Source organism: Otolemur garnettii, unplaced genomic scaffold, assembly GCF_000181295.1.
Source record: "Otolemur garnettii isolate 467f Iridium unplaced genomic scaffold, OtoGar3 scaffold00040, whole genome shotgun sequence".
Taxonomy (NCBI): domain Eukaryota; kingdom Metazoa; phylum Chordata; class Mammalia; order Primates; family Galagidae; genus Otolemur; species Otolemur garnettii.
The window spans coordinates 10,548,781-10,557,616 of NW_003852435.1; the positions used below are offsets into that span (position 1 = coordinate 10,548,781).

General features: G+C 34.9%; 1 non-coding gene across 1 annotated transcript; it reads left to right on the top strand.

Moving 5' to 3' along the window:
* Positions 1-433: 433 nt before the first annotated feature.
* On the top strand, positions 434-539 carry LOC111725427. The gene has a single exon (XR_002773493.1). It is a non-coding gene; the product is annotated as a U6 spliceosomal RNA (small nuclear RNA).
* The last annotated feature ends 8,297 nt before the right edge of the window (positions 540-8,836 follow it).

Below are 8,836 nucleotides of genomic sequence, written 5' to 3' on the forward strand. Positions count from 1 at the left end.
AAACTATAAAACTATTAGAAGAAAATATAAATCAAATAGTCTTAGATTAGCCCAAATGGAAGACAACAAAAGCCAAAACAGACAAGTAGGATTATATCCTTGTTCTATATCTCAGCAAATGGCAATAAATTTGTAAGTATCATTGATTACAAATGTGAATCACATACACTTATTTTTTTTACATCAACATACAGAATAGCGTTTGACAAACAACTACACACTACAGCTTAGCCTGTTGACATGAAAAAATGTAAGCAGCATAAATGGGGTCAATAAATTTATTTAAAATTAAAAATTAGGCCTTAAAGTTTTAAGCTTCTTACAAAATCCTTATTTTCATACCACTTGCTCAGTACTTTGAAGTACCATAACTCCTGTCTCTCACTGTATCCAAGTATTATAACAGCTGTGCTGGTTAAAATCATTCATGTAGTGCTGACTTCGGCAGCAGATGCACTAAAATTGTAATGATACAGAGAAGAGTACCATGGCCCCTGCACAAAGATAACATGCAATTTTGTGAAGGATTCCATATTTAAAAAAAAAAAAATCATTCAGAGTGGTGCCTGTGGCTCAAAGGAGTAGGGCACCAATTCCATATACTAGAGGTGGCAGGTTCAAACCTAGCCCCAGCCAAAATCTGCAATAAAAAAAAAAAAATCATTCATATATTGAAAAACTAACTCATATTTCTGGGCAGGGGATTTACTTGACGGTATAGTTCATAAGTTATAATGAAAGTTTGAAATATCCTCATTAGCAAGATAAGCAGAGTCCATAATTGCTTATTCTTTGCAGAGGGCATAACTACACAGGTGAAGTGGATAGACTCTTTTTTGTGACTGAAAACCAGTGACATAAGGCATTCCTCAAAATAACCAAGTATATTTTCTTAAATATACTTTTTATGCTTTTATTACTTTAACTCAATAAGTTGAACGCTTAAAGAACTGATCACAGAATGAAATTCAAACAGCCTGACATTTAACACATATTACACCCTTTCCGGCATTACAGATTAAACATCATTATTCCTCATTTCACGATATAACTTTCCACTATAATTAGACTTATATGTATAGTATGTCACTAATATGACATTTTGAATTTCAAGTCCACGTATTTTTCCGTTTTCTATTCACTTCTAGAATATAATGCTTTACTTTGAATATTCTTGTTCTATTCATGCTTAAACATAGTTCAAAATGCTCACATCTTGAAAAGCCCCACACTGTTTGTGGCGTCAGTGCAGACACATTTAATAGTGTTTTGCAACTTGCCATTACTGGTGTGATAACCAGAATACTGATTTTTAAATGTAAGTGCATTGGTCATCAGAATAGCTGCATGATTTCTTGCTTCCATGTCTTTGCCTTTACTCTTCTCCCTGACCAGAAGACTCTTTCCTATTACTCCTATTTCTTGCCCCCTCCACTAGCTTGATCCTAGCAATGCTTTAAGACAAACTTTAGTCAGCCTCTGTCCCCAATCGACAGGCTTGGTCATATGGTCAAAGATCTGCTTTCCACATTCTGAGATGGAGAGCTCAGGGAGAAATGCCCTTGGGAAGAAATCCTGAAAGAGACAGAGGAAAGTGGGAGTGGGCTGAGGGAGATGGTGAACTGTGTGCAGTCCAGCCTCAGTAAAGGCCTCTGTTGATTGCATAGGGAGCTTGGAAGCTGGAGTGATCCATCTCAGCCCTTGCAAACTGGGGGAAGAGCATGAGACTTATACCCTCACTTGTACCTGCTGGGCCTCCAAGGAAAGGATGTGACCTTCCCCTGAGGCATCTCCCTTCACTGTAAGCCTAAGGCCAGGAAGGCTCCCGCAGCAGGAGAGTAGGTAGGTCACCTGGGCTGTGCACTGCAGCTTCTGCTGTGGGACCTTCTCTGCTCCATGGTGTACATCTCTCTGTACTTATCAAGATGTGTTAAAATGTAACAGTCTTCCCTCTAGACCAGACTTTAGCAAATTGCAGCCTGCATGCCAAACATGCCAAATGGCCTGTTTTTGTAAATAATGTTTCCTTGGAACACAGCCATGCTCATTCATTTACATATAGTCTATGGCCATTTTCAGACTATAATGCAGAGTTAAGTAGTTGTACAGAGAATATATAGCCCTCAAACCCTAACATAATCATTATCTGGCTCTTTACAGAAAAAGTGTGCCAATCCCTACTCTGTTCTTTTATATAACACTCCACAACTGGTGCCTGGAAATTGACTCTTGGAGGAAAGACCAACAAGTTCATGTGTGGATGAGAGAATCACACAGACTCGGGTTTGATCCTTGGCTCTGCCACTCAAAAGCTCTGATATTAAGCATGCTGTATGACTTCTCTAAGCTCCTTGGTAAAATGAGATTTATTACTTCCTCATCAGGGTTGTAGTAAACATTAAATGAGAAAGGATGTGTGGATTACTGGCACAGTACCTGGCACATACTATATGTTCACTTAAATGAGAGCCACTCGGTCTATTCAAAAAGTTACAGGACATTTTAAGGCTTAAAAAGGCTGAATTATGTCCTACTTCCATATCTGAGCAAACTAAATGTGCTAATTCTATAAAAACAAAACAACAACAATAACAAAAAGAATAGATGCATGAAATCAAAGATAAATAGTAGGGTTTTTTTTTTTGTTTGTTTATTTGTTTGTTTTTTGAAATAGAATCTCCTTTGTCACCCAGGGTAGAGTGCTGTGCCATCACAGCTCACAGCAAACTCCAACTCGTGGGCTAAAGTGATTCTCTTGCCTCAGCCTCCCAAGTAGCTGGAACTACAGGTGCCTGCCCAACACCTGACTATTTTGTTGTTGTTGTTGTTTTTGTTGCAGTTGTCATTGTTTTAGCTGGCCTGGGCTGGGTTCAAACCCATCAGCCTTGATGTATGTTGCTGGCACCATAACTGCTGTGCTATAGGCACTGAGACAATGATAAATAGTTTTTAAAAGACAAATGACGCTCTTCATCCGGCCAGTAGGACTTTGGGGGGGACAATAGGATGAAAATAGACAGCTAGATAGAAAGATAGATGAATTAATTAATTAGTTAATAAAACTAAGTGGTTAACAGCTGGAGAGGCATAAGGAAAAATATCACCAATAACAGTTTCTTTTGCTATTTTTTAAAAATTATATATCTTGTGGTAACTTTCAATGTTGTATATTATTTAGATCTGATACATAACTTTTTAATTACACATAGATTGTATTATATTGCCTTATATTTGAGAAAACTATTTTGAGTAAAACTAGAATAAATAGACATAGTTAACTTTAAAAGGTAATATGGCCAACAAGTTTCATTTATTTGCCTGACCACATAAAATCAAAACTTACCTGCTAATAGCGTTAATGAGAGTTTTCACTATTTATAAGCTTCAGCCATTCCATGGTAATTAGCATGGAGGTGTTATTCACTCTTGTCCTAGTACAGGTTTCCTTTTAACCTTTCTAAGAGCTCTTGCTATTTTTTGCTTCATTGCTTTGCTTTATTGAACATTATAAGACATGGCAAGCAATTAAGTATGATTGTGTAGGAAATTAAATCAGCAAAAGTGCATTAATGGTCAAGTTTAAATACATAAGAGCAACAAAATTGAAGTAAAGGTTGCCATTCTATATTTAGCATGTCTTATTTTCTTCAGGTATTGTAACACGTAAAATGTGTTAAATCATTCATGCTTTGAAGAGCATAAAAGTACTTCACAGTGAATTTAATTGATGACAGGATTTACGGTCCTGTCATGAAAAGCTCGTAATTGTCCACACTTAATAATATAACTATTTGTTGCCTTACTTTTGGATGTATGAGGATACATTTTAAATGGACAAAGGATCTGAATATATATGCTGTATTTACTGACTTATTTTAACATGTGAAATTAGTGTTTTTGAATAGTATGTCCTCATTCAATGTTTTTTTTTTTTTTGGATTTATTTAACATAAACTTTGGCTCAGCAAAAATAAGTTGGGGAATGATTCAGGACTAAAGATAAAATAGTTCGTATTGCATATGTTTAATTAAAAGATAAATAATGTGGATGAAAATACCCACACATTTTCAATTTTAAGCCATATGGATTAGTACTGATTCATAGTTTGTTTGTTTGTTTGTTTTGCAGTTTTTGGCCAGGGCTGGGTTTGAACCCACCACTTCCAGCATATGGGGCCGGCGCCTTACTCCTTTGAGCCACAGGCGTCGCCCTGATTTATAGTTTTTTATAAAAATATAGGGAATGATCATAGCTGAGGTACCATTTTGTTGTTGTCCAGATCTAGTTGACCTGCACAGTTGTACATAACACCATGAATGTTTATGAATAAGTATCAGTGAAGATTTCTTAAAGCTATTTGTTCATAAGACGTTCCTTAAACAAAATTCCTTGCTGTGGCATCATTCGCAGGTATTGCCGTTACTTACTTCAAGATACGGTGTAGTAAAAAGAAAAAAAAAAATGAAGAAACAAACGTTCACTGATCACCTACTATGCTACAAACCCTGTGCTAAGCAAAAGGCCCTAAATTTAAGGACCACAAATTTTAGATGAGGATTTGAAAATTAAGAACAACCACATAATCTTTGAACATTTTAACAAATGACAAAAATGTAAGAATTATTAGGTGTAGTTTAACTCTGATTCTGCTCATCAGTGGGGGAGAGTATCCCCTAAGCCTTTTGGGGCCTGAATAGGACAAAATGGCAGAAAAGGGTGAATTTTGAGCTGGGACATGAATCTGCAGCTGGGTAATCTGCCCTATTATGCCTTCAGATGTTAGGGCTTCTGGTTCTCTACCTCTACTCACAACTTCACTGGGCTGAGGCCTTTGGCATCAGACTGAGAATCATACCAATGTATGTTTGTTTTGGTTTTAGATATCAGTTTGCATTCACATTGTATGCCTCCCCATTATCCAAGAAAGACTAAAGGTGACACACGTGAACACACCTGCATTTCATGTCACACACCATTAGTTCTTCTCTAACCTGATCCAGATATTAATTTAAATAGATTTCATATGAATGAAAATGTAGAAAAAAGCAAAGGGAATTATGTAATTATTTTAAGTATTTCACTACTGTTAGAAATAGAAAATGGGGCTTGGCCCCTGTGGCTCAAGTGGCTAAGGTGCCAGCCACATACACCTGAGCTGGTGGGTTTGAATCCAGCCCAGGCCCGCCAAACAACAATGATGGCTGCAACCAAAAAATAGCTGGGTGTTATGGCAGGCGCCTATAATCCCAGCTATTTGGGAGGCAGTGGCAGAAGAATTGCTTGAGCTCAGGAGTTGGAAGTTGCTGTGAGTTGTGATGCTACGGCACTCTACCCAGGGGGACAGCTTGAGGCTCTGTCTCAAAAAAAGAGAAAGAAATAGAAAATGGGAGAGCCAATATTTAAAGAAAGTGTTTTATGGCTGGGCAGGGTTCAGTGATTATTCTTATAATCCTAGCACTCTGGAAAGCCTGGGGGTGGAGTGGAGGCAGGGAATTGCTTGATCTCAGGTGTTGAAGACCAGCCAGATCAAGAGCAAGATGCCATATGAAAAAATAGAAAAACTAGCTGGACGTGGTGACACATGCCTATAGTCCCTGCTATTCCAGGAGGCTGAAGCAAGAGGATTTCTTGAGCCCAGGAGTTTAATGACCAAGGCACTCTAACCTAGGGCAACAGAGTGAGACTGTCTCAAAAAAGAAAAAAAAAAAAGGATTTTGTAAATTGTTGTAGTTTAAGTCATTATTATGTTCTCTGTTCTCTTTTGTGCTATTCATAAATTGAAGACATTTCAGGAAGATCTAGATCGGCATCACCCTTCTGTCAATTATGTGACTGTTTTCAAATCTCTTTTCTCATTACGTGCTCTTCCTTTGGGACTGTAGTGGATATGGAAGCAGGAACCCCTGGTAGCACACATTGTATGGGGAAGACAGTGCATGAAGGAGTATTCTTATTCCCTCAGGTTCTGCTTCTCTAAATGTCAGTCAGGTTTTGACAGCCCCACAGTAACAGCCACCACAGGTTTACCCATAGGCTTTCCTCCCCATGTGTGTCCCTCACCCCAGAATGCTGTCCCCACGTAGTCTCCTCTGTTACATATGAAAAATAATAGGCCTACACACACATTTTGAAATGTTCTGGAGTGCTTTCCCCTGGTAAATAGAGTATTTTTACACCAGGAGATCCATAGCAAACGATACATAACAATATAAGAAATTAAAAATTTTAATCATCTCAAACATGTTATTGGAACATAATTGGGGCATATGTCAAATGAACTCAGTGCTATTTCTATCCTCTCTCAGGATCCACCAATTTTGCCAGATATACATGTTTATTCTAACCAAATCTCATACACCCATATTATTCCTAGTGAGAATTCCAGAGAAAGTAAAATTAATTCATATGTGTATAAACATTCTAGGCTGTTGTTAGTTCAAATATCCTCTTTTTTTCTATACCTAAGAAAGCCATAATTTGTGCATCTTAACAGTGGAAACAATAATACAATTGCTATAAATGAAACAGTTTGTTTTCCTTAGATGAATAATTATTGATTCCAATGTTTCTTCATTCTCTAGCCCTTGAAGATTTTATTTCACAAGAGCATTTATTAACCTTTGTATCCTTACCCGTTTCTTTAACAATATATTGCCAACTGAATATGAATTAAAAAATTATAATTTTGCTTTATGAAATAAGAGATTATTGACCTATATAAAGCTCTTAAAGTTTAATGAGGAAATACTAAATTTATGCCAGAATTTTGTTACAAACCAAAAGCTCTGTGCCTGTTTTTTGTTCAATAGAATGTGAGCACCTAAGGGATAAGAACCAGACTCCATTGGCCTACTTTTTATGTATATAAATAATGAATCACACTAACAGACATCTCATGGGGAATTCTGTCTGCAGCAATCACTAATCATCTTTATACAAAACTTTGGCTGCTTAATTTATTCAATTTAATTTCAAGAGAGATGGGCCAAAAGGGTTTTAAAGTATTCTGAATTCTCCTGTAATGCCTTATATGATTTGTATATTATTCATTTGATAAGAACCTGATAAAATATGTACTACATAATACTCTTCTTTACCTTCAAATCTTCTCTAGTTAAACACACACACACACACACACACACACACCAGTAAGTAGGAACTACCCTGCTTTCTGAAATTATATTTATCAATATGCCAATGGTTGGCTTCAGAATTTAAAGATTCTGTATAGAATCAGTTAGATGCAGATTCAAAACTCCAGCATATCTTATTACATTTAAAAATAAAACTATGTCATTCCTGGGTGATACAATATAGTTTCTATTCCTGCTGAAACGGACCAAATAAGTTGCTAACATTAGCAACTATAAGTCTGTCAGAAATATACCATTTCTTCCATAAAAGTTTGTATTTATATGTCTTAATTAGTAAAGGTTTTAGGGAATCACCAAATAAAATGGTAGCTATTAAGAATAATTTAAATTCTGTGCTCTTTGGGGGGCATATGACCCACCTTAAGGTGCTAATTTCATCACATAACAGTGATGTGATCTAGTGAGCATTTCTTATTCCAAACCTGACTTAGATATTGTACCTAAAAGAAATTTACAAAAAGGGCTGTTTTCAGCACATTATAAATAACATAGAGTTAGCTTTTATTCAAGAACCACACACCTAAACCACTACTAGGAAGTACCTGAATTTAGAATTTTTAATTACTTGGGTAGTTATATTTTAAATTTTAATTTGATATATGTAATCATTGTACAACTATTATATATAGTTGTATATATATACAACTTGCTGAAATATAATTCTGTTTTTCACAAAATTTCTTTCCTTCTTCCTTATTTTTGCCATTGTAACTTTCAAAGATGACACATATTGATGCTTTCAGCTTAAAATTTACATGTTAATGCAAAATTTTTGAATGTAATATGTATTTATTATTTTATACACATTTTATATGATAGTTTTCTGAATATCTGAATAGATTTTGAGCAAACTGTGAGAATAAGGTAGATGAGATTTGTGTTTCACAATAACACTGTACATATTTAATAAAAGCTTCATATCGTCCAATATTGCATCAAAAAATAGAGGTCATATATGCAAAAGAATTTACTATTAATTCCGAACAGACTGTAGTCTTAATAAAATGATACAAAATAGATAGCACAAAAACTTTAATTCTTATGAATTAATTATAATTATTTTATTTATCTTGCCTCACTTTACTGACACTGTAAATAAGAAAGCATAGGAAAGGAAATATTTTTCTCTTTTGTGTCCAGGGTAAACATGATAATTAATGTTACTTAATAATATTCCAAGGGGAACAGCATTTTTAATTTATTTCATTCAACTCATGGTTGAAAGCATATTTTAAGAGTTACAAATCGGTGAGTTATCCAAGTGCATCTAGAATTTATTTATATATACAATTTGCAATTTCAAAAACAAATGGTTGTTCCAATTATTATTCTTTAGCCTTAACATAGGTCAGCTTGAATTTTCTGTTTTCTTTATTTTCTATTTCTGTACTGAAAAAAAGTTAAAATAGGTAAAATAATATATACTTAATATTTTTCTCTCATAAATAAAAATGTGTTATTTAAACACAGTTTTGTCTCATTTAACTTGAATTTATGTGATTTGCAATGATAATTAACAACTTAAAAATATATATTCACATTTATATTCATATATCAAGAATTGTTTGATGATTTTTTTTAATTTAGAAATCCTATAAAATTTTCAGGAAATACAGCATAGAATTTTTTAAAGTGATTTAAAAGACAAAATAGGCAGTAGCTGGGGGGTTAATTTTGTGTT